The sequence below is a fragment of the Pezoporus occidentalis genome, unplaced genomic scaffold (assembly GCF_034315485.1).
Source record: "Pezoporus occidentalis ecotype Australia unplaced genomic scaffold, CSIRO_AGI_Poc_V1 ctg109, whole genome shotgun sequence".
NCBI classification, from domain to species: Eukaryota; Metazoa; Chordata; class Aves; order Psittaciformes; family Psittacidae; genus Pezoporus; species Pezoporus occidentalis.
In genome coordinates, this window is record NW_026912875.1 from 2,332,719 (window position 1) to 2,359,756 (window position 27,038).

General features: G+C 41.1%; 1 protein-coding gene across 6 annotated transcripts in view; it reads left to right on the forward strand.

Moving 5' to 3' along the window:
- SOBP (sine oculis binding protein homolog) overlaps positions 1 to 27,038 on the forward strand; it is a 117,891-nt gene that overhangs the window by 25,319 nt on the left and 65,534 nt on the right. The window lies entirely within an intron of this gene.

Below are 27,038 nucleotides of genomic sequence, written 5' to 3' on the forward strand. Positions count from 1 at the left end.
ATGTGTCATTTAAAGAAAAATAACGAAGGAGCACTCCAGCATTTTTAGTTGTTGAAAAAGTAGCTATGTCCTCTTAATGCTCAATAGCACGAGTCTTTGTATAGCCTTTATTGACTTAGATATGTTTATTACTCATAAAACCCTTTACATTTTGGATTTCTAAATGATGCCATTTTCCCTAATGCTTCAGAACATTCAAAGCCTGTCAAGTTCAAGCTGAATTCAGGACTCTAAATCTGGTGTTTTACATTTGTGGTAATAGCAGATAAGTACATATGGATCCTAGATTCAAGATGCATTGTTATAGCAAATTAACCTTAATAAAATTGGGTCACATAATCCTTAAAAATATAAATAATAAAACAAAACAAAACCAAAAAGCCTGAAGAATTAGGTTGCAAAAATCAGCAGAGTGGAATTTTAGTGGCAGTCTTGGAGAATCAAGCTCATAATGTCTACTGGAGCAGACAGGCAAGCTAAAGTCACATGAGTCTTCTGTGAGAAGTGGTGTTTGTATCCTTTTTTATCTAGGAAAAAGTGTAGGGGAGGAATGGATATTCACATTCCTTAGATGCTCCTCATTTGAAAATAAGTTCCCATGGATGTATGCATGTGCAGTCACATGCGCATTTATGCGCATGCAGTTCAACATCCTTACGATGTGTAAGACACTCTGGGTTGACAGGATCCAGATCACCATCTGCTGATGCTCCTGTGACTTTCAGTCACAAGTGGGGTCTCACGAAAGCAGAGTAGAGGGGCAGGATCACCTCCTTCCACCTGCTGGTCTCACTCCTTTTGATGCAGCCCAGCATACGGTTGGCTTTCTGGGCTGCAAGCGCACATTGAAGTCGGCTCATGTTAAGTTTCTCATCAACCAACACCCCCAAGTCTGTATCGTTTCTCCCCCCCCCTAGCCTGTACCAGTTCATGGCAGATTCTCTTTCATCTACAGCTTAGATCCTGAAATAGGAAGTTTAGATCCCTACTAAATGAAAATAAATACATGTTAACATAATGCATAGGCGTATTTCAGCCTTCTAATAACCTGTGAGTGGTAGGATTGACTATTAGTTTATGGCCATGAATGTAATCAGTCAGGCAATATTTAAAAAAGTCCACTTTTACCTAACTTACTCTTTATTACCTATGTGCTTTGTTTGGGGCCTCCTTGTCCATATATTATGAGAAAGGATGAATTAGAGCATCTCAGTCCCCTTGGCTCCCTTTCCTACACCTCTATTAACTTCTTCTAGAAGCTAAAAGATACTGAATATTTCCATTCAGAAAGCTCACTGTATTCATTACTTTGTATGTATGTAAATAACAATAGATGTTCCTATTCTTTTCATATACCGTCATATCCCAGTGGAGCATCCTATTCTTCACTTAAGAGGCTGCAAATTAACAAAATGTCATATGGGAGGACTTGGCAAAACATGGTGAAATAACATATAATTCATAACATGTTGGTTGCTGCATTGGCTCTGCTTCAAAGCTAAGCCAGTGAGTCAAATTTTCTTCCTCTTTGTGCTCTGCAGAGTCTGGAATTGCACAGGATCTGACCCAGCAGGGAAATCTGGAGCTGCCCCTTGCATGTGTAGTTATGGCATTAGATGAATATTTAGGAAATGCTGCCATTAAATTAAGACAAGTGCTGTAGAACTCAGCAGACCCTCTTCTTGTTTTGCACTTCACCTGTTAGTAATAGAGCAGAGTCTTGGGGAACAAGATCAAAGGAACAGGGCTGCGATAGTTTCAGATTTAACTGCTGACCTTTAATCCGTTATTACTAGTGCAACAGGGTACCTGTCTTCTCCATAAGTCTAATGCTTATTTATGTATTTGAGAAGTCATGCTGCTCTACGCTTTCTCATTTTTCAAACAGAGGAGTAAAACAGTCACGTTCACCTGCCTTATGTGTGTTTTAAACAGCAGATCTGCCACAATATTGGGTAGTATTACGCTAAATATGTACAGCTGCTGCATTTCTGGGAGCTGATAGGACTTTGTGGTCACTTCATTTAAGGCTTGAGTTTCCTAATGGATTGTGTTAAGCCGTCTTCCCTCCTCTCCTGGATGAGAAGTGCTGTAATAAGCGCTTGCTTAAAATGATACGACTGTTTAAACAGTACAGGAAAGTTATCACTAGTGTCTCAAAACAGCACTAAGTAATGCTGCAAACTATCCATCCCTGAACAGTAGCTGTGTTCAGAATTAGGACTTTGTCATCAACCTAATAACAAAATATTCTCCTATACACAGGGCAAATGCACACTGAAGCGATGCATGCCCACAGATTCCCAGCTGGGAGAAGGCTTAGCATGAGACCACCTTGAAGTGCCCCCAGAGAGCAGCAGAAGTGCTCCACAAAGCCCTGGGTTAGCTGGGTACTGACTGCTTCCAACCTCTAATTCCTTCCTCGCGGTAGGTTTAGCAAAAATGGCAACGCAGTGAAATGAGATGGTACCTTACTGACCTTGGGAGTGTTTGAACCTAAGCAGTTTAGTTGGAGGTGCACATCAGTCCTTCCTGCCTTTTGTCCCAGCAGAGTTGTGTCCCTTTGTGCTCCAGAAGCTGTGCCCCTGTATCCTCTGCATCCATATGAAGAGGATGCAGAGAATCCTCTGCAGCTTCATGGGGATGGGGAGTTTGTAAGGAAAAAGACTTTTGCCACAGGTCTTTTTCAGTCATGATCATTTATCTATCTTAGCAACCATGCCTTGCAAGAATGGAAGCTGAATTCAATAGTTTTGAAATGATAGGGGGTCTTCCCACAAAGTGTAATTTTATCTAAATTACCAGAAATAAATAAAGAAAAAAATAGAGGGATTTTACCACATTAGGCAAAAAGTGAAGTACCCCCCAAACCACCCCCCCAAACAAAAATAACCCAAATCCGCGTTCATGCTTTTACTGTACAATGATAACCTGTTGTGCATCATAATAATACCAATTAAAAGGAAGTGTTGCAGGAAAAGGCAACATTTTGTACTGATGTTTGTAATTGAAGATTTAAGATTTGGAGCCCTTCTGATGCTCCCTTCCTTAGAAACTTAATTTTATGGGCCATCTAATAAAAAGTTAAGTACCAAGGAGGCAGATAAGGGCAAAAAGCACTAGACCACCAAGTTTTAGATTATTAAATTTAAAGGGAACAATTTGATTTGTAATTGGATTCAGTGAGTTTGAAGCCTGAAAATATTAATTTTGAAATTAAGTTTATTGACTCAGTGGGTCAGAAAACAAATTTATTATGGCCAAATAACCAAACCTGGAGTGAAGACTGAATTCATAGGGGTCATAGGCTCACTTCACAGATCTATTAAAGCATAATTTACTTGATTTGACTAAGACTTCAAGAGGCAAAGTGACTGTATCAGCCTGTATTTTATACTTGACCTTGTTCCTGTTTCACACTGCCTCCCAATCAGGAAAAAAGATGGTAGATATTTTTGTTTGCAGTGCAGTCAAATTTCATTTATCCTAATAAAAAAAAAGGGCATAAATCAAAAATTAAAAGTAAACTGCTGTTTAGCAGCATAAAGATGTAAACAGTGATGGCTCTTACCTCCCCATACAGGACAGTCAGCAGCACTGTGTGTGGGTCTGTAGCACAGACGGGCAGTGTGTTTTATGCTCTTTTATCTAATCTGTGTAGTAAGAATGAATGTGAACAATCAAACAGGGCTGTAAGAAGTTGAATGTGTTTATTTAGTCATGAGTTCTGTTGCATTAGACAACTCCTTATGTTTTCAGATTATATTTAAAGACGATAAAGTGCACAGAACGTCATAAAGCCTTAGTACTCCTGCCTGAGTAGCATTTTGGTTAATTAATGTATATCACTACGTGATTAATATGGACATGTATATACAAACACATACTAAAGCCTGGGAGTAAACAGAAGCTATCAGTCCCCAAACTTATTACTGAGTGTTGTCAGAAAAAATTCTTTAGATTTCAGGCTTAACTGTGCAGCCTAACAGTGTATAAGAAACATTTAACAATCTCCCTGTTAAGTCAATGAGTAATGGCAAAAAAAAAAAAGTTACTTTCTTCTACTTATGCACCTGCAAAATTTAATTTGAAAAGTTATCATTCATGTAAGTTTGAAAAATTGCTTAAAGCAGCTTGGTGCAAATAATGCCCCTGGAAAAAAAAAAAAAAGGCTTGACTGTTACATCTTCCTATAGGCACCCTTTCCATAATAAGTTTTGAAACACATGGGGCTCTGAATAGAAAGCCTATTTCTCCTAGAGATTTAAATTGTGTTAATTAGGTGTTCAGAAAGGTCAGTGTAGAGCCCGTGTCCTAGCTGATTTGCATAAAATTGTCTGTATTTGGTTCTGTGCAGCTGTAGAGAAACAGGATTTAATAAATGGTTCACGAAGTTGCTGCTTCTGCTGTGGGTTTGAACAGAATGTGTGCATGTGTATTTATGTGTGCTTGTGTAATGTGCACATCCGTATGTGTGTGCGTGTGCATGTGCATGCGTGTATTTGCCACAGCACCCAATTAATAAGGTTTCTTGCAAATGCTTGAAGGTAGATGGGGAAAAGACAACAAAGATCTCCGTAGCTATGATCACTGTGTTGAGATATAAATGAATGCTGATAAGTGAATGCGGATGAGAGGCAGAGTCTGCAGAGGAGATAGTTCAAGTGTGGGGCACAATTGCAGACTTCTTTGAGGAGCTATTTGGAGAAGGAGGGAAAAGGAAAATACCCTCCCTCAGAGGATGTTTAAAGTTTATGGAGGGTAGAAGGTTACAGGCAGTGACCAAGAATGAGGACCAGACACTGACGTCTCAAGTGAATCCTGAGCTGTGAAAAGAGGTGGGTGGCATCAGTCAGAAAGGAGAAGAGCTGGCATCATTGTCTAGCTGTCATCAGCTGCCCTTTTTTGCTTACTGGATGCTAAACCCAGAAATCTCATAAAGCGCCTTCCCCAAACCAGAGCTAGGATTTTTCATGATTATAAGAGGCATATGAAATTCCAAATTAACCTACTGAGACCATCAGTCAGAATATCCTCACTGCTCACCCACAGCAAAGCAAAACATACTAACATTGCTAACAGTGAAATGCATCAGCACCTGACTGATGCCACCAATGACTTAATGAAGGGATCTGGCAAACCTAGCATGCTTGTCAGTTTGCAAACTCAATGGACATTTTACTGTCCATCTGCTGCCATTTAATACTATAAATTTAAATCAAATTCCCATTGTCTGAATTACTAGCAGGTATCCAATCCAATTAAAAGGCGTGTTCACTTTTAACCAACATGTCACATTACATCAGTTGTGTTGCGTTCTGGCTACTTTGGTTATATCTAGATGAATATGCTAATTGCAGCTTGAGAATCTGCTGCCTCCTGGACAGCAGGCTTTTGATTCCAGTGAAGGATGCTGTTCACGCAAGGTGCCCTCACAAGTTCGGGACAGCTTCAGAGATTACATCTCGACAGAAGTAGATTTTGTTTACACACAAATACTACAACAAAACACCACTGATTGCATTACAACTTGACTAGAAACGCTTTTAAGGTTTTTGCACCTGGATGTAAGCAGTTTAGAGCAATGATTTGGATTTAAATAGATGTTACAACACACTGATATGGGAGAAGTCAAAGAAGTTGCTGCCTAGCAGAGTGACTGAGGAAGAAAGATGGCCAGTAGCTGTTTTTCTGGAGGTTGCTAAGGTGATCTACTGAAGTCTTAAATCACTTAGGATGCATTTCTGAAGGGAAATGCTTTGCTCTGTTAAAGAGCTAGGCAAGATAGGCTTCATGATCTGTATCCAGGACATTTTTACATCAGCAAGGGATTTTTGGTTAAAGAGTTTAAGTGCGTAACAATGATGTGTTCAGAAAATAAGCAGATAACACATGGATATTTACTTACCTCTGAATCATTATGGCTCCAACCTATGTAAGGTAGGCAGTCACTCAATAAAATACTGCTCTTCCCTATATTCCATGTCTTGGTTCAGGTTACATTAGATGAGCCCACATTGCCTTGGCCTTGTGTGAAATTATGCATCTTCCAGCTTTATTTCCACATGATCAACACAGAATGAGCATCGAGAACAGTCTTTATTCTGATGAAAACTTAGGGTAAATCTCCAAAGTGAATCTAATTTGCACACATTATACTTGGTGCCACTTTTCCGTTTTTTAACGAACACATCAAACATAAATACTAATACGAGCTGGGCAAATAATGAAATGCATATTAAATAATACGTTTGCTGAAAAATATCATGACATTTGAATAAATTATTGCCTTAATGCATCTGTTCACTTCTCAGTCAGCTCATTAACTTAGGAAAATATTGAAAAAGAAGCTTGAGGGTTTTTTTCACTATATATTTTTATTTAAAAACCAAAATTAAGCAAATATGGTTTTCAAAAATATGTTTGGATTAGGAACAGTGTTGTGAACGACACCTTCCCTAAACACTCCTCAAAGGATGTATGGAATATTGCAATTAACCATGTAGTTTAACAGGATGAAATCCTGCCCAGGCAGGGGACCATGGTGGGCAGCGGTAGAAAATCTGAGAGACCTAGCTGAAGGTGGAAATTATGTCTAGTCCTAAAGTTTCTCAGGAGAACACTGTCACATTTCTGTGACATTTCAGCAGCGGTGAAGTAATTTGTGCCATTGAGATGGCAGTTCAGTGGAGTTGCAACATTTCTTGTCAGATGACAGTCTGCATTTGATTCCTCTCTTACTCTCCCATCTTACCCCTCCATCACACGTAGAAATCTTGGGAAAAATTCAGGGATGAAACTGAGTCAGACCCTGGTAGTAAATCATGTTGTGTATCTTTTGGCCCCTTCTAGGTTGGAAAGTTTAATCCCTTTTAGGTTTCTTTGTGAGCATTTGCTGGTTTATGGGAAGACTGAAGAAACCCTTACACACATTAACCTTGAATCTGGCCTCGTGAATCTAAATGAGGCTAGGAGAGGCCAAGCAGATATAACTTACAAGCTGCCGATGAGCAGGAAAATCTACTACCAGGAATTGTTAACTAAGTCAGTTTCTCCTATATATCATGCCATGCTCGATGAGCAAGTGTTAAACTTGCTGGAAGAAAGAGGTGGGGTTTATAGAGCAGAAGTCTGAAAATGTGAAATATCTTTCCCAAAGAAAATTGTTTCTGCAGTGATAAAGGACTGTGGCCAGCTAAGTTCAGTGACAGGCTGCGTTCCATCAAAAACCCAAGCATTGCAACTCGCCTGTGTGAGTTTAAATTGGGCTGAAAGTAAACATATGTTGCAAGTTGTAGGCATGGATGCAATTTGGTATCTAAAATAAATGTACTCATCTGTTTAATAATTTTTAGAAACAGTCATAAAGTAGCTGATGGTTTTGGAGGTGGGAGGGTGTGTGTGTCTTCAGGCTTTGGTTTATTTAATCTCCTGCCTAAGAAGCAGGAGGCCAGACTGCCTCTGTTGCACAGAGGGGCTGGTGGAGATGCTTAGACAGGAGCCAGCTCGTTTGGCTGGCAGGGGGAGATGCGATTTCATTGCTGTCCATTTACTTCAGAAGGAGAGCAGAGCATCCCTGTGGCTTTTACCTGGATGTTGTGAGAGGAGGGATCGTTAGTGGGGAATGGTAGCTCAGCACAGCTTTACTGGGATGTGTGTGAGACCGTCAAGGACTCAACTTCCCCGGTGGCTGAATGCAGTAATTTTCCCCGTATAGCAGAGATGGACGCAGCAATGCTGTGTCCCGTACAACTATTGCCCTACCTTCCCCTGAAATTCGGACTGTCAAATGAAAGGGGAGACCTTTTGAGTTAGAAATCAAACAACTCAGTCTCAGTTACTCTTATTGTTTTTAATTTAGCCCCCAGGCTTTCACAGTTGTTGTGCACAGTGCTAAATCAGGTGGAAGTGAGCTCGTAGAACTAAAGGTAAGTCTTAAAAGCATAATCTAGAGATTTAAAAAGAATACTGACATTTAGATATTGATGAGGAGGTAGGTTTAAATAATTTCATGGTGTAATAGTAATAATGGTAAATTTTGGCCATTGTCAAATTGTTCAGTCTCATGTTTCCATTTGCAGAAGCAATTTATCAGTATCAGTGCCTTGATAATGCAACCCCCCACTGAGTTTCATCTAATGCTCAGGCATTAAAAAAACAGGGAGCTGTACTCCCCGCTTCTGTGGCAGAGGATGTTAACTTCATCCTAAAGGAAGGAAGCACCAGGAGCTCTGAAAGAGAAGTCTCTAAAATACCGAGAAAAAGGGTTAACCAAGGGAAAGTTTAAAAAAGGGGGGAAAAAAGAAGCATTGAATCACTCTGGAGGCTATTTAAGAACACCATATTAGATGCACAGATGGTATGTATACCTCTGAGCAAGGAAAAAGTAGAAAGGGGAGAGTAAATCTGGCATAGTTAAGTGAGGAAGAGCATAAGCTTAAAGGGACACTGTCAACTTAAAAATCACACTTCATTGGAAAATTTGTTACCTACAACAGCTACCAGCAACACCAATGATTAGTGTAACTGAAGGATGAGACAAAAACCTCTCTCTGCTTTTTGGTGTGCTTCCTTTGGGCCCAATCCAGATTCCCTTAGTGTCAGTGGGTGACGTCCCATTGCTTGTAATTTACTCCAGATCAGGCTCTGTGCTTGTTTGCCTGTACATTGTGTATGGGCAGTTTCATTACTTTGTATGCAGTCTGGTTTCTTATTGTTTCTGTGGATTTTCGCACAGCAAGAGAGAAAAAAACATTTTTTGTCCAAATTGGAAGTGCAGTTGTTAAACTGTGGAAACTCCAGCACTGTCCCAACATAGCAGATGTTTTGTTTTTAAGAGAAACCATCATTCCTGAAAAAAAAAAGGAAAAATGTGATCAAGTTGGTTATAATCAGAGGTCCCTGGGATAAAGTGCAGGAATTAAAGGACAAATAAATTATCTGAAAGGCATACATACAAGGCACTGTAGAAAACAAAAAGCCACACACACACCTATAGGCCACGCAGCAGTGACTGTGGTCCCTTTCAATAAAGCAGAACAGAGGAAAAATGGAATTAAAATTTCTGCGTCTTTTCATCTTTGCCATAGAGGATGATGAGGAGATTCCTGTCCCAAGGACACTTTTCACAAGAAATCAAGAGTGTTGCCTTACAGCAGAAATTGAAGTCTCTTAGGAGGAAGTTATAGAGCAACTTCAGCAACTCAAGAGCAGTAAATCGCCAGGAGCAGATGGTACTCAGCTGAGTGTTCCTAAGGAAATAAAAGTGTGAAGCAGCAGAGATATTGACAAGGATCTGCAATATATCATTAAAACCAGCAACTGTTCCTGAAAATTTGGAATTCATTTGTATGGTGCTTAGAGGGAAAAAAAAAAAAAGAGATAAGAAGGTTGCTTTCTTCTTGAGCATAGGAAATGAAGCTGAGAGTTGCTAAGTAATTTTTATTTAATCTGCTTAATGGCATAATAAAGTAACTTTCAGTTAGGCATGACCTGACAGGTTATAACATTGTAAAGAACAGCTGGGATATAATTCTTATACATAACAGCTTTTAGACAAAGATGTTTAAGTGAACATAGTTTATTTGAACTCAGGATCACAATTTGCTGGATAAAATTTGTTGGTTTTGATCTGTTATTTGATGTCTGTGGTTAGTTTGATGCCCTCCATGGAAACAATGAATGCATTTTGGCACAGCCACACAGTCTGGTCCATGTTTTCATATGATGTTGGACATTTAAATAAGAAGCTGATTGCATTCCAAAGGACCTGAGTTTACTGCCAATACCGAAATGACTTCATAATGCTGAGGAATGTTTTCATATGAGCTATGAAAGTTTTTAATTTAATTTGCTATAGAAAAAAATTATTTTCAGAAAAAAAGTTGAATTTTTCAACAAAAAGCAAATACTTCGATGCACAAACCCACTCAACCAAATCCCCATTTTCTGCAGTTCTGCCATATGGGCAAGGAGTAACAGAGGACTACAGACGTTTTCCCACAGCAAACACAGCTAGTATGTACACACATGCGTGGAAATCAGCTGAGGGAGGCAAATTAGAAGTTCTAATGGATTTGGAATTTAGTAAAGCACTTGAAATAGCATCTCATGAAATCTTACCCTCAGATTAATTCAAATTACTTTGGATATGAACACTGTCAAGTGGCCTGAAAACAGGCTCAAGAAATAAAGTAAAGGGTGGGGATAAAGAGCAGCATATCAGTTTGTGGATAGAGAAGTGCCAGAGGGACTTTTGTGAGGTTGGTCTTGTTTCATGTTTCATTGGTGATCTTCAGGGGAGAACAGAGAGCAAGTTTTACAAACTCTGCAGATGATACTAAAGTAGGAGGAGTTGCAGGTACCAGACAGGATGGGAAATAATTCTCTGGAGGAATTAGAAATAATGAATAAAACCCAAACCCCAGACCAGGTAAATTACCTGTACTTTGACAAAAGTGAGTTAATATGTCTGGGGGAAACAAACAAACAACCTGGAAAAAAAAATCTTAGTGGAATGAGTGAAGCTGGACAACAGGCTGAAGGTTAGGATAGGTAAGGGACAATAACTGTGCAATGTAATGGTAGTTAAATGGCCATAGCCATGGTCTGGAGTGTGGGGATGTTGAAGAGGATTCTGGGGTGGTTGCTGAAACATGGATAGAGCAAGGAGTGGCAGGATCAGGAGGGAGTTTGGATGAGCATGATTAGGGGCTGAGCAGAGGCAAAGATGATTTAGGGAATATGAAAGTGTTAAGCCTGTGGAGAAAAGGAGGAAAAGGCTGGAAAGAAAGTTTTTTGCAATTTCAATGTATAATACTTCAATGTGTTAGTATTTGGAACTGTGGCCTGAAATGATCCGCTTTGCTTGGGACAGACTAAGCTGAGACAAGCAAACACTAGTAAATACCAAAGCTGGTACTGGCAGAGAGAATGCGTACACCATCTTCTGTGTATTTTCCATCTCTGACTTCTGCAGAAATGAAAGGATACCATACTTGTATTCAGCAGGCTTCAAAATTTATTTCCCAGAATGACACTGCCCATTTTTAGACTGAACTATCTCAAATAATAATTAAAGGCATGAGCCACGAGCCACTGAACTAAACAGGATTGCTCTGTCTGGAGAAGCAGTTGAACTGGGCCTGAAATTAAGTAGTGTAGTTGGATAGGTGTGATAAAACCGATGAATATTAGCAAAATATATAGGTAAGCCAAGTAAAAGAGCAATAGAAACCAAGTGTCATTCATCAGAAATATTGTCTGCCAGTGTAAGCCCCAGATATATCCTGTAACGGCATAGATTATAGGATATTTTTCACTCCTTCCTTCAGGTGTTGGCTATTGTCAGCAGCAATTTGCCAGACGAGATGAACAAATGGGCTGATCACTATGGCGAGACCAATCTTCCTACTCAGAATGGTTGCACGGATGGCATAGCAAGCGTGAAGGGCTCTGTGACATAATCCAGATCTAAATTGACGTGTCCTATTTGGTCGGCCAAATACGTAACTCGTATAAGCAAGCACAGCTTTATTAAAATCAATGGGGCTATTTCCATCAACTATAATTTTGGCCCACTGTAGGAGTTGTAATAGCTCCATTTAATTCTTTCTGGGTCTGGAGAAGCAATAGGTTTGCTATAGTGTGACAGGAAAGTTTTTAATTATCGTTAAAATGATTTCTCTCACTTTCAATCATTCTCAAATCTCTCGTAAAAATTTTCAGCGTTCAAAATGCAGCTATCAGTGTCACCATGCTGCTCTTTTGGAGTATTTTGAAAATGTCAGTATTTTCTAGTATTTGCTGTTGCTGAAAATACGGAAAGTGTAGAGGACTTTATAAAAGGATTAAAGCAATATGTGAGGTTGTGTACAGTCTTATATAGTAACGGCTGTTTTTAAAGTATCATGTAGAAAACGAATTCATTATATTTGGACACTTCAGTGTAAAATGTAATGTGTAGCACCTTCACCGTGCCTAACTTTTCCAAAGAACACAGCTTGAGTTATTAAAGCATATTGCATAGTTTAGAAGATGTTTCCTAAAATTGGTGTCATAAAGACAGCTAATCACAAATGTGGTCATTTTGAGCTTTTTTGTTTCTTTGGCCTTGAACATAGGTTGACCAACTTTATAAATTGCAGAACAGAATACGCAATAAGGTGCTGACCACCGGTTTCAAAACAAAGGCCGTATTTTGATCTTGAGGATGTCAGGGACACTGTTTCCACTGATGTCAGTAGCAGGATGAGAGCTGAATCCCAAACTACAAGCCAATGGTGGCATTTCAACAGGAAAAATGAGGAATTAAGTATTTGTCTGTGTACTTTGTCATCTGCAACTATCACTTTTTGCTGATAAAGCTGTGTAAGGTATTTAGCCTGATTTATATTAAACAGAAGAAAGCCCAGCCCTTCTACACTTAGGCTGGATAGTTTTTTGTTCTCTAGTAGCCCAGGGCAGGGAGGTAATGTGCATCTTTCCTCCTTTACCATTATGCCTTATCTTTACCTTGCTTTATTTAACTGGAACCTTTCCAGCCTTTGCAATACGGCTACCAAACTTTTAACCTCTCTCTGGCTATGTCTTCCTACATTTCCTAGCCTGTTTCTGCATTTTCACTGGTGAGGTTAGGATATGGTACGGCATTTACTGTTCCATGTTGTGTTCTGTGTTTGCGGCATGTCTTGCATTGTTTGATGGATGTTTTCTTAGTTTGGATTTTTTTTTTTGGTGAATAGTACTGAGGAGTTTCTCAGTTGTTTTTTTCTCTGTGCCCTTAACGGGGTTTAACTTACCACCCCATTAAACAGTCATTTCTTATGTGCAATTGTGCTTACTGGAATGTAGGTTGCTATTATTAATCATCTTTCCATTTGTACTGTTATATTAATCATGTGAGGAGACGCGGGTGTAAGTTTGGATCCAGCAGGATGACAACTTCTTGTTCACGGTGATCCGAAATTCAACCCGTGAAGCAAAGAATGACTTTTACAAGTCATTTTTGTGTTTGCCATTTTTGAAGGCAGCTCTGTGCTTTTTTGCAGTACTCCGTGTTAATTGTGACCTGTGTGGATTTAGGGATTTCATGAATAATACAAGAGATGCAGGAGCAGTTGGAAAAAAACAGTTTCTCACGTTGTTTGTGTCAGGGCTCAGTAATGGGTTTACCCTCAAACGCAGCCACTGCTAAGAAGACATTCTGGTTTCCAGGGCCTCACACTGTGCACGCAAGAGTCATTTCAGTTTTGCACGCACGGCTCTCTAGCTGCTCTCCCTTTGTTCCAAAATAGCATGTGCTGTGCCGCATACATGTGCCTTCACATATTCCTACAGGAAATCTACTTTCACGCCCAAGAGGAAGAAAGTCTAGCACGTTTTCTGCAAATAAGCGTGCTCCTTTGGGAAGCGTGCTTGCAGAGGAGCAGAGAGGACAGTACAGCTGTAAACATTCTGCTCAGAGATAATCAGTGCCCCAGCAGGAGCACCTTCCCCGCACAGCTGTACAATTCCCTTTGCTCTCTAGAAGGCCCTGCACCCTACGTGCAGTTTCCAAGCTACATTTAACACAATTGCCCATCAGCACTTAGGAAGCAGTTACCACAGAAACCCAGCAGAGACCAATTAGTCACATGATTAAATTAATTAAAATAACCCAGGGTATCTGCCATCTTGCTTCTTTCTGCTATGCATAGCACATGACCCAGGTGGAGCTGTAATTGGGTAGCATTATTGTGCCTTTTAATCCTTGAATCATCTTCATACTATACTGGAGTCAGTCTTTGATTTTTCTTTTTCTACCAGTCTGCATAAATCCCTTCCTGGAGAGCCGCGTTGTTCCCTTGCCGCAGAGATGCATGATTCCTTTTCTGGAGTTCTGTGTTATTGCACAAAACACATTCTTCAGCCCCCTCAATAAGCCAAGTAGTGTCAAATTTACAAAACATCAGATTTAACAACAGTGAGATTTGTTATGTTTGGGATAAGAGGATTTGGAAACATTCAATTGCACAGCTAAGACTTTTGGAGGTCTTTAATGACAGCTCTAACAATACTTGCCAGAGAGCTCTGTAATATGTATTAGCACTTGACCTGAGAACTGTAAAGCACTAAGAAAAGACTGTATGTTGTGTCTTCGTTTCCCAAGTAATACTGTTACTGCAGCGGGGAGAGTTTAAGTGGAGCAAGCTGTCTGCCTTGTAATGCTGCTTCCTGGGAAAGGCAGGCAGTTTGGTTTCCTCACTCAGTTTTAAAACCTAGAAATGCAGAGTCATATTCTAACTTAGTAAACCAGTCCTCTGTCCTTGGTCTTTTGGCTGCCTTGATAAAGGCATCCCCTGAATACCCATATCACCTGGAGTTTTCTTCTGTTATATCAGTGTCATACTTCTGCATGCGTACAAATCATCTCTACCTGAAATGGCATAAAACACAGAACATTGCAATTTCTATCACATTGAAGATTTGCTGGCGAGTGCTCTGACACCTTGATCCATGACACCAAAAGGAAAAAAAAAAAATAAAGTATTTCTGTCTCTGGCCGCAGAGTAGAGAGCAGCTTGTCTCCCTTTCCAAAGCAGATTCCATACAAACAGACTTGACAAAATAGCATGCATAAATTACATGGCTCTGATGCATTAATTTGTGCCTAACAGAGCAAGTGGCAACAACACTACATCTACAATGGATGGGTATAAGATGGAAGAAATGAAATCTGTGGGTTAATGTATAAATAATCAACTGTTACGGAATTTGCAAATATTATGGAAGAAAGCTAGCAAGTTTTGCGTGTGCTGTATTGCTAAAATGCTGTGCACAAACACATTTGCTAGGCTTAACTGGCTCTGACTAGCCTGTCAGGAAGGATGTACATGTTTGGCAGTGCTGAGGCACAGATGCTCCAATATCAGATAGGGTCTGGTTGTGAAATGAGGTCTCTGTCCACCAGAATAATGTCAGCGACAAAAGTGAGCCCCCAGGAAGTCATAGCACATTTCCTGGGGTGAAGCAAGCCTTGTGCCATGTGTAACGCAGGTCTGTGATTTTATAGAAATTATCCCCAACTGACCATCATCACCTGCATCTAGGACACACACACACGCACACAAATATTACTAGGTGAAATCAAACCAGTGCTCTGAGTGTTTCCATTCTACTTGTGTTTTACTTGTAAACTGTCGTGGGCTGGGGCAATGTACATAATACCTGCTGAAAAGTTGCCTCTTGTGTAATGTTTGATCTTGCTATTTTTTGCAATAAATGACTGGAGAAAGGATTTCTCCGGTTTTGCAATGTAGTAATCCCACAGAAATTGGTTGAATTGTGTTTCGATAAAACTGAAGTAAACTAGTGGAAAATCTGGTCTGAAGATTGTAGATGCAGCAGCCACATGCTGTTGTTTCCAGAATTGAAATATGTCCCATAAATATCCTCATGAAAAGGATCACGAGGAGGATGCTTTCTGTTTCATATTTAAAGTACTTCATCAACAAACCTGCCTACTAAGTTCTCAAAGCTTTTCTTCCTTTATAAAGCCAAATAAAAGTGTTTTGTTTTTTTCTGGTTTCTTTTAGACTAGAGCAATTAAAAGTTTTGACTGTTGTTTCTTGTCATCCTACGGAAAATGAATGTGTCCGAAAGCAAAGGAAAAGACAGGCTCTTCTGTAAAAGCTCAGGTGGCTCTTTTGAAGTTTGCAGTATAAAAAGGGAGGGAAGGGTTTTGCTTTTGTGTACAGGGGCTCTGTGTTCTTGATACAGGTTTCTTGGTAGGCGTTTCTGGCTTTTCCCAGGAAGCAGGCAAGGCCCCCTTACCCAAGTATTATAGAGAAGCAATGGTGATGGAAATAAGGGTCCCTCTCCCAGTTGTCCTTGGGGCTGTATTCATAAATGAGAGAGCAGAGACAGAAGTGGGTCAGTATGTATCTCTGTGCCATATATGCATTTGAGAGAGATGTGCTAACCTCTTCCAGAAGCAGTAGGTGGGGCAGTCCTATGGGTGCTGTTCTCCTCGCCAAGTAGTTGTAGAGGTCATAAGGCACTTTAGAGGTATGGTCACTGAGCTGCTGCTGGGGTGGTCACTCCAGGAGCACACAAATTAGAGGCAGGGATTACAGAAGAAGAGAAGTATTGGGGAGTAAAGAACATAATGTTTTGATTGTGGAGGTATTGGGCAGAATCAGCAGGATTCGAGGCTTCCTTTATAAAAAGGTGAATAAATTATATTTGCCCTCCTTGCAGTAAGAAAAAGGGAGGATATAGAAGAAAACTTGATGAAGTGCAGGCAATTTAGAAATAACTATTGTGAATGAATGTTATAAATGCACAGTGTATTGCATGCCAGAATAAATGAAAGCAAATCAAGATAGCAAAAGAATTTTCTGCTTACTGCAATAGCCAAAGCAAAGAGTAAAAAGCCTTATCATAGTGATTTGATTTTCCTAGGTGTAGTAAACACCTCATCACTCAGGAATTGTGATGGGCCTTACAGCTAGACATCCACATCTGAGAAAGTCGGGTCATCTTTGGCCTGTTTGTGGGTAGGCTGAAGTCAGTAGGAAGCCTGAGCTGAGTGGCAGTGAAGTGATTGGCATTTGGCTTACATGATTTTAAACAGGAGGAATGGATAAAACATGTACTTCTGAATAATTGATGTATGAATATTTTAGTGTGGTAGAAGATATGTAAGATAGTCTTCAGGCCTAAGTAAAGAGTCTGATGCATCACATGAGAAGGTAATATAGGTGAGAGGAGGTTAATTTGGTGAAGCTTTTTTTTTGTCAGAAGTCACTGCTGCTAGTTCAGGAAGAGCTGATGAACCTACTGCATTCTGATACCCAAGATTCATCAGTCCCTAATCTCTGCACTCATTTGTATTCCTAAAATGGCTCAAAAATGAAAGTAGCTAGGGCAGATATAACCTCCTGGAGGCCATCCAGGCATTTCCCTACATTGCAAGAGGGTTTGCTTAATTTAATCCTAGTCTATCCTCATGGCATTACTAGACAAAAAACATATAATAAATAGTCTGAGGGACTGTAAGGTGGTACTCTTACTTTTGATATATTTCAATAGCTTTCCTCAACTACTTGAAGTCCATGAAGTATAACAGAATAAATAAAAGTTCATATCTAGCTTTCCCAACTTGTATATACTATTAAATATGTAAGTTGTGGGGTTGAGTTGTGGTCATTTTCATCCGTTTGTCTCGAGTGATTTTAATAGATTAACTATTCATTTTGGAACAGTTGTATTCACAAGTGGGCTATTGCTTTAGGATGTGGACCTGTTAGTATGAAGGATGTTGCTCATATTCTTGATTAGAAACAGTGTACCATTTTGGATAAATGTCAGGTGACAATTATTCAGCTCAAAGGGGGGGACATGTTTCCTAGTCAGCTGGGATAAAGGAAGATCCAGGTGATTCCAGTTTAGACAAGTACAGCTTGTTCTGAGGCCATTTGGATAGCACCCAGTTTCCAAAGCCGTATCCTCTATGGCTTGTGTTATCATTCAGGCTTTATGTAAATTGGATGGAGTAACTTGCTGTTGCCTGTTCTCCAGAATTCCATTGTCTGAAGGCTCAATACTTTCTGCTTTTCTGAGCAGCATTTTTGTTACTTTTGATTTCCTTTGCCCATCCTTCTCTCCCTCTTGCCACCAACTTCTGCTTACTCCCTTGACACTTCCAATCTGTTGTACGTGCTCTCTGTATCTGCCCTCATGGATCCTGGCACTTTCTAGACATTACTGACACTTCCTGTGGACTCCACAAGAAATCAGAAGAAAACTGTTTCTAAATTCCATATAACAAAGGCTTTTTCCCCAGAATCACTACATTGTCTTCTATCATATATTGATACATATTTCTTGTGTTAAGAAGTGATAGTCTCTGTTATTCCCCTGGCATTGCCAGTAGATTCGTAGTGCTATGGCAAAATAACATGGCTCTGCCTCCGGAGTTGACTGCCACTGCAGGTGGCAAGGAACAAATGCCAAATAGGTAATGCTTTTATTTATGTTCAACAGATTCTTAGTAGTTTTTCCTCACATTCCTGTAGCAAAAACTGGTCCCCATGAGGAGCAGAGTGACTCTGGGGAAATTTTGGTTTATAGATATGGTCTGGATTTCCATGCCCCTTTTGCTCTCCAGCTGTCCTCTCTGCTCTCCTGTCAGCACATACTCTGTTTCTTTCTTTTTCACATCTCCCTGGGGTCTAAATCCTGACCCCTTTGAAAGTCAAAGTTAAAACTCAGTTGGTTTCAGATGGGGAGGATTTTAGCCCAGCCACTCTTATTGAGCAGATGCCTGTCCCGTGTTGTAGGTGGTTGTGCGTGGCTGGGATGAGGCAGCGGTGTAGCAGGCTTGGTCAAGGGGGAGCATACTAGCGAGTGCCAGAGGAGAGGCTGAGGACCCTGAACCAAGATATCTCGATGTTGTTATCTGTGCCTTTCAGACCTGCTTAAAGCTCCTCTGTCAATTCCACACAGATTAAAAACCAGAGTGAAATGTTCATTTTTTGTGCTTCTGCACGAGAAATCAGAGATAACTCAGATACCTTATATGAATCTGAAAAGATAAGTTGGTTTTTTTCCCCCCTTCCATTGAAGAGTGTTGCAGAAAGAAACAATTCTCATGAGCTATCTGTAAGATGGTTCCTTTCTCCAGAGAGTTTATTACCCTTCATCTTTCATTACCCTAGGATATTTACAGGTAGCATATTCATTACCTTGAACATTCTGGCATGCTTGTATGAGCACACAGTGTACAGATGCTAGGAGACAGGCTCCTTAGCACCCAAAGACAGGGTATTTTCATTTAATGTTTTCATTTCACTGCACCAAACTGTGGAGCTGCAGCATAAACAACTCTGGACTTATTTACTCAGCGTGCGAGACTCAGCAACACAGAGTTTTGACTGGTCACATTACATGTCATGTTAAAGAGCCTTTTGTCTTCATTCAGGCATTCTGAAACAAGACAAATTATGATATTTTCCTGTTAATTTCTGTTAATTTCTTTCTGTAATGAGTTTCATTAAAATCAAAGCTTCCGGAAGACTGAGCCATGACAGCTGCCTAAAGACTGTTTCACTTGCTATGGGCTGTTTGGGCTGAATAATTATTTCAGCTTTCTGAGGATTATTTTTTAAATAAGAACAATGATGCTCTGCTTGGGAAGGGAAACAAATGCTTGGAGTGGTGCAGCATAATGTCGTAGTGCTGACTTGTAGTACTCAATGGCTTTCAGGAATACCTGGGCAAAACACATCTTTCTCAGTCTGACACATTTTTTAATGATTTCACTAAAGGATACAAAGGCAGCTATTTCAGTTGGCAAGAGGAAGAGGGCTTGGCTTTTAATGAAATAAATCAATTCTTTGAAAGAGAGAGAGGCTGATTCTTTACTGTTGCATTGCTGTGAATGTGACCCAGGAATGAAAAAGCAAATCTTTCTGGTTTGCCATTCATAAAATATTCCTGTAAGCTGCAGGCGGGCCTCATACTTTGATAAGATAATGGCAAATATTTCAGTTCTTTTATATTAACAGCACTGTAAGATCTTAAAGATGCGTCGTGTATTTCACAGCTATTGTAATTAAAAAGACAGGGCTTTTACATCATAGTTCAGTTTGCTGAGCTGACCATTTTCTTTTGACATGGAAATTCTTAAATCGCGGGGTGGGAAGATGGGAATTTTACTGTAGTCTGTAGTCTTCCAAGTCTGAACTGGACACTCACCACCTGTTTTCATGAGCTGTTGCACCAAATTCCTTGTCCCAAGTTGCAGAAAGCCCGGCTGGTTTGACAGAGCTCATGTTCCTATTGTGAGTCTCAGGTTTCAAGACCTGAATGGTAGATTTTTGTTTGGGGAAAGTGAACATTTTCTGAGATTTAGGGACACCCTCTCAACTTCCTAAATCCATGCTCTGTGCTCACTGTTTCTAATCCAGTGTCCTTCCTGGTGCTGATTTTATCATAGTACTCTTATTTCTTAGATGATAGAGGCCAGTGACCTCCACTTAGAATGAGACTGAATAATAACCAAGAAAATGGTTATTTAGAAATGGCATCTTCTTGTTTAACAAAGAGGCTCTGTATGCTTTCTGTGTTGACCCAGATGTCCCTGTTAGTGTGATGGGAGAACAACAAGATGACTTCCCACCTCAGCATAATTAGGGTAATGGTCAAGAAAGCCTGACACACAGAGATTTGTGACAAAATACCAAAAAAGCATGGCTTAATTTTTGAAGCACAGGTTGATTTTATAAGGCAGACGAAAAAACACAATCCTATCCGCCCTCGCAAAGCCACCGCTGTAATGAAAAACGAAATCAAGCGTATCTGATGTAGTAACTGTCAAAAGGGAAGTCAGGCTCATGTTGGTACCACAGGACTGGGCTCAAACAGCAGTGGCTGCTTGATGAATACTCAGGACACAGCATGGGTCAAGTGTTTAAGGTAATCGTTTGTGAACTGGCCAGCTGACAGCTGACAATCTGTGGTGAATTTGCAGCTTGGCCAGAGTTTCACCAGAAGCAGCCTCTCCCACCACCAGACAGCTACGTATCAGGAAATGATGCTGTTTTGTTTTGTTTTCCTTTGTGATCGATGGCTGTAGTGGTTGGAGAGGTGCATGCTCCCAGTGGGAGAGGACAGGTGCCCACAAGGCACAGTGCAAGCCAAGGGGGCTGTTCCTGCACCCTTCCTCCATGGAGCACCTGCAAAGGGAGCAGGAGGGTGTCCTGGTGCCCCCTGGGGAGTGCCATGCCTGAGCAGCCCTGATGCAGCTGGGCATTTGTGGCCAGTCCTGTCATTGTTGCAGGTCTGGAATGAGGGAAAAGCTTTCCTTTGCTCCTGTCTCCAAGTCTGGGATTTCCAAAAGCATGGGACAAAATGAAGCAACCAATTTTCCCTGAAGAAAACCAAACAGTGGGCTTTGTTTGCTTAACCTGTACCAGGTCTTCTAAGAATCCAAGCCCAAATGACCTTGCAAGAGGGAATTGCATGGGCTTTCAGCTCCAACACTGTCGCATAAATGCAGAACCCACATCATAATCTCCATCTGTCATGTCTTAATTACTGTTGTGACATACTTTTAATGGGAAGTTTCTGCAAGAAATCAGTCCCTCTTAATACTTTACTGTGATAAAAAATGAGGTTGAAAGATAGAGTTTTGGGCTGGTTTGAAGAAGGCTGCTTATTTATTATTAGAAAGGCCAGAATATAGCTCTTGCTATTTTCTCCTCATGCTTATGTTCATATGATCTTCCTTTTACTTCTGGGTTTTTTTTTTTCCTTTTATTTTTTGTAAAAAAGACAAAAAAATCAAAGAAAACAAAAAACCCCAGGAGGGCCACTTTTCAGTGTGTCACTTTATAGGCAGCCAGTGTCGAAAAAGCAGGGGTATATAAGCCTGTTTATAAAAATACACCCACAGTTACCTTTTTTTTTCTAGCTCAGATATTGTAAGAACTGTAAATTTAGTTGTTGCTTAAAATCAAATATTAGCACCATAAAAGCAGTCACATTTAAATGCCTTTCCTAAGAGACATGCTGTCTTTCTAGTCAGTTTTTGGCTTGTTTTGCTCCAGCAGCACGGGACTTGTCTCTCTGCCTTTGCTGTGTCATGAAGCTTCACTGTGGAGACTTGATCTCCAACCATGAGAGCTATTTCAGATTTGCTAAGAGCCCCACAGCTCCTGCACCCTGGGAGCCCATGGAATGAAAGCCTTTGTGTGCACAGTGGGCTCAGCTCTGCTGATTTCTGTGCTGTGGCTAAAAGTAGCTGGTGTAAAGATTTGCTGCCTTTCTTGTTAAGTGGGAGCTTTTAGAAATCAGCCCATCTCCTGCATATCAGATATAACTAGAATAAAGGAGCCTCGTGCTTCATTATCATATAGTTTGGGTTGGAAGGGACCTCAAAGCTCATCCAGTTCCAACCCCCCTGCCATGAGTAGGGATACCTTCCACTAGACCAGGTTGCTCAAAGCCCCATCCAATCTTGCCTAGAACACTTCCACGGATGGGGCAGCCACAGCTTCTCTGTGCAGCCTGTACCAGTGTCTCACCACCTTCACAATAAAGAATTTCTCCCTAATACCTGATATAAATCTACCCTCTTTCAGTTTAAAACCATAACCTCTTTTATCACCACATGGTCTTGTAAAAAGTCCTTCTCCAGCTTTCTTGTAGGCCCCCTTTAGGTATTGTAAGGCTGCTCTCTAGAGCTTCTCCTCCAAGCTCAACAAGCCCAACTCTCTCATCCTGTCCTTGTAGGATAGGTGCTCCAGCCCTCTGATCATCTTCGTGGCCCCTGCTCTGCACTTGCTCCAACAGGTCCCTCCAGTGTGTCGACTGCACCACACAGCTTGGTTTCACTGGCAAACTTGCTGAGGGCGCATCAATCCCACTGTCCATGTTGCCGACATAGATGCTAAACAGCGCTGGTTCCAGTACCAACCCCTGAGGACTGCCAATTCCTTTTCCACTGAATGGTCCATCCATCAAATCCATGTCTCTCCAATTTACATGCAAGGATGTAGTGTGGGACAGTGTCAAATGCTTTGAAGAGAAGATACCCTTGAAGGGATGATTAGAGTTCAGCCTCCTTCCAAAACTGTTGGTTATTTTTTCTCATTAATCACTACCAACCAATACCCAGCCTAGCAGACAACCTCCAGAAGTCTCTGCTTTCAGCCTCAGTCCGTAAACCTGGAACTCAGTTATTTTTAGCATATATTGTGCATGGATGTCTAGCTGCCTCTCAGTGATGTGAAAGCTCTTAATTGAATGTAATCCATAAAAGATTTACTCTCCCAATCAGCTTTCTCGCAGGAAGTGATTTTAGACTCATCGGATTCCAGCTGTTGCTTAAATCCACTCAGCCATCAAGCCTGTCAATTTTATTGTGAGTATTCCAGGTCAGCTCCCTGCTGAGGCCTAGATATGGGCCTCCTATTTTGCTGTTTTCCATTTAAGTCAGTCTGTAGAATAACACAGGTCTTCCTCACTGTGTGGAGAGATGAGCAAGGATGTAGAAAAAATGGAAGTTGGTCTGATCTAGCTGATCCAACAAGGATGGTTTAAAAATCCCTTTTCAGCTTTGTTCTTAAGGTCTTCTGCTTCCCAGTCTTCTGTCTACAGCAGACAGCACCTGATTTCTAACAGGGGGTGAGAAAGGATTCAAAAAGAATATAAAAAAATCACATAGACTTTTGTGAGCTTTGACCAGCCTCAGCTGTATGTGGCAGCTGCACCCTCTTGTGAAGCAATGCAGTTGTAGTTTTAGGATGTTAAGGGTTGACTTCAGAGTTTCCAATTACTTCTCACGGGCAGTGGAACTAAACCTAGAGATGCATTCACATCCACATGTGTGTGCACATTGTGAAGCTGCTGTATCTTCTCCTCTGGATGTTCTAAAGTGAAATGTCATATCTTTGCACAGCTGGTAGGTTTTTCTTCCTTTCCATCACCACATGGTCCTTTCTATGTCTAGAGCTGTCTAAATATTCCCCATTCCACCAGTCACAGCATGTGATTGACAGTAGCAAGAGATCTGACTTGCTACAGGAGATTTGGGGGTCTCATAGAAACCAATGGAGCTATTGAAGGGGATTTTGAAAGACCTGGGTAATACAGCTAGGAAAACTGTATTATCAGAGTTTGTTAAATATGTATCCAAGGGTAGTATTTTCTTTTCTTTTCTTTTTTAATCCCAGTTTTAGTAAATGCCATGGTTTAACCCGAGGTGGCAACTAAGTAGCATCCCCCAGTGGGTTTGGGAGGAGAATTGGAAGAAAAGTAAAACGCATGGGTTGAGATAAGAACAGTTTAATAATTAAAATAAGGCATAGTATAATATACTAATAATGAAAAGGGAAGTAACAAAAAGAGATCAAACAAAACCCAACAAACAACAATGATGCGCAATATCATTGCTCGCCACTTGCTGACCATCCCAAAGCAGTGATTGGTCTCTCCTGGCCAACTGCCCCAGTTCCTGCACTAAGCGTGATGCTCTGTGGTATGGAATACCCCTTGGGCTAGTCCTGGCTGTGCTCCCTCCCTACTTCTTGTTCCTCTCCTCACTAGCAGAGCATGAGAGATTGAGAAGTCCTTGATCAGTATAACCAGTACTTAGCAAGAACTAAAACATTGGTGTGTTGTCAGCATTGTTCTTAGACTAAGTTCAAAACACAGAACTGTACAGTTACTAGGAAGAAAATTAATTCTATCCCAGACAAAACCAAGGCATTAGAGAAGATGTTAAAGGTCCTGCTAAGGGTCTAGACAAAATAATTTCCTAACATCTACAATTACTCTTTGTCTTCCCGCTTGTGTGTTGTAGGGAAAATTTCTGTGCAGTTGGCAATACCTTAGCAAGCTCCCATTCCAGTAGTGGTGTTTTCCAGGGTGCTCATTTGTAATTATCTGAATTCATCTGAGGAGTTCTGCATTCCTTATATCAGGAGGGAAAGATTTAAAGTCCTGATAAAAGGCATCATGCGAGTGATGACATTTCTGGTAACTTCATGTATCTCTAGGAGTGTAACCTAAGTTGGTTTCCTAAATAGCCAGGTACTTGAATTCAGAAATACAGGAAAAATAGAAGAAAGAAAATTAGGAATCAGAGTGAAATTATCTCAGCTGCGCTTCTCATGACATCAGCATGTTTCCCTGTGGATATTTACGTTTCAAGTCTAGTTATCTGATTTTGGCCCAAGTCAGGATATTTGAAATTGTTTAGTTTTGAGAGCACTGTACTTTCTCACAAGAGGGGTAGACACCCAGAATCTGGAAGTCCAGAGAAGCTGTGACCTCCTGGCTTGCAGAAGTCCTTCAGTGACAAACCTTTCCTAGAGCACATCCAAGAAGAAAAGCTAGTCTGTGTACAGTACCTCAGGAGAGGTGCGTATGGTTTTGCCATTCCACCATTCAGCCAGTGTGTAGTGTAACCAGGTGTGCTTGCTGTGCATGTTAAGTTTAAGTCTCTCACCAGTTTCAGAAACAATTTATTTACTTTTTTTCTGGAGGTAGAAATGCAGCTAATTTCCATGGGTTACTTTCGAGGTTTGAAAGCAGATCCAGAGTTCCTGCCTTCAAAGTGAATTCCTAGAACTTGACTGCAGATAGACATGAATGTCCCAAAATTCCAGCAGAAATCAGCCTGCACCCTGCAATCCAGACTCATGGCTCTTCACATCAAGGCCATCTCTGTACAGTTCCTTGAAACTACTTTACTGTGGGAGTGCTTGTACCGTTGTTGCTAATAGCTGATGAATGTGTCCTTCAAGAATGCATTACATGCCTCCTGGGTGCATGCATAGTTTTGCCTTGCAAAACCACCCAGCTTGGTGACTTGTTCTGCAAAGAGTTATTTTCTTGCATTTATTTTTTTTTCCCATTTATTGAATCTCTTGCTTGTTGCATTGTGAGAAACAATGGATAGTTAATGAATAGCTAGTAGCCACTTTTTTTTTATATAACAAAAAGTATGGGGGGGTTAACATAAAAATATAGCAGCTTGCATAGACTTCTGTCATATTCATTGTCCTTTTTTTAAGTAAGTCCTTGGTCTTCAATATCTCACATGAGAGCTGTTCCAAACCTCTCATTACTGTTTGCTGATAATATTTCCTTTAGTGCAGCCCATGGCCTGGCTATAAGGAGGAGCCTGCCATATCTTTAAAATAACATTTGAAAAAGAAGGCTTACCAGTGTGGAGATGCAGTTAAAGTCAGTTGTTGAAAATAAACTACATCAGCAGCAATTAGAGCTTGAGGCAAGAGCTTGTTACTTTCACCTTTCCTTGCTTCTCTTTTATTTTCTACCTGAGCCTTAAATAGCTGTTTCTTGTCTGTCTCCCCACAGAAGTGTGACAGCCGTGTCCCCTTTCCCCTTTGCCATGGGGCAGGCAGGGAGTCACCCAGAGGGCTGGGGGAGAAGGCGGTGGACACAGGTCAATGGCAGAGCCATGCAACTATGATCCCACAAAATGAGGCAGACAAACAAACCTTAGCTGGGGTTGTATTTTTTCCTCCTTGGTGATGTGCTGTGCAAAGCAGTCATCCTTCCAGGGAATTCCCAAGGGTGCAGGGCTGCCATGGGAGTGGGCTGAGAGCCAGTGCCCTGCCGCAGGACTACCCCAATGCTTTCTGGGCAGCCCGAGGAGCAGCTGGGCTTCGAGGTGCCACCATGACTGTGTTGGCAGCTGAGGGATTGGTGGAGGCTAGGAGAAAGCTTCCTCATGAGATGCCTTTCTCCCTCAGCTCCTGTCAGCAGGATGGATGAGCTCTCCCTTCTCCTCAGGATCAGATGGGCTATTGCCTGAGAGTAATGTTTGGATGAAAAGCAGAAAAGAGTGTGATTCCCTTGGCTGAGTGCTTGTGGGATATTAGAGTGCTCTCCCACCATGAGGCTGTGCTCTCTACAACCTGTAGCTGTAAAGGAAGCTGCTGGAGCCAGAGGCCCACTTTGGGACCCAGTATCATCTCAGGCAGTGGTGGGGCCGGACAGGAGGGATTTTCACCCAGACGTTAGCCAAGGCTTTCTCTGGCCAGGGAGTCCTTACAGGATGCAGAGGAAGCACCCAGGTCAGCCCTGACAGCTCCAGCACTCAGCTGTGTGAAGAGTTCATTCCTATGGAATCAGGGAGGAAATATGATCTCCCCAGACAGTTTTCTTATCAGGGCAGTTTCCTCTGCACCCTAAAAATGCCATCCCACCTTCTGATTTCCTTCCCTCTTTTGCTTTCTTGTCACACTTCCTCTCCCTACACATGCAGGCACATACAGAGTCCATCAATGGGTAGGAAAGGCAATGTACTAAGATGTCACCTAACTCAGCACTGCACAGTAAAATATATTTAAAAACAAATCAAGGGGCAGTTGGCATACAGGCCAAACTCATTTGTCAGACCTCTCACACATCCACTCCCACCACCTTCTTGCCAGGTCTGTACCTGTAGGACTGGTGGCCCATTACTCCTCAGGTTGTGCTCAAGAGGGTGATACTGGCTGCTGCTGGAGATAAGCTTC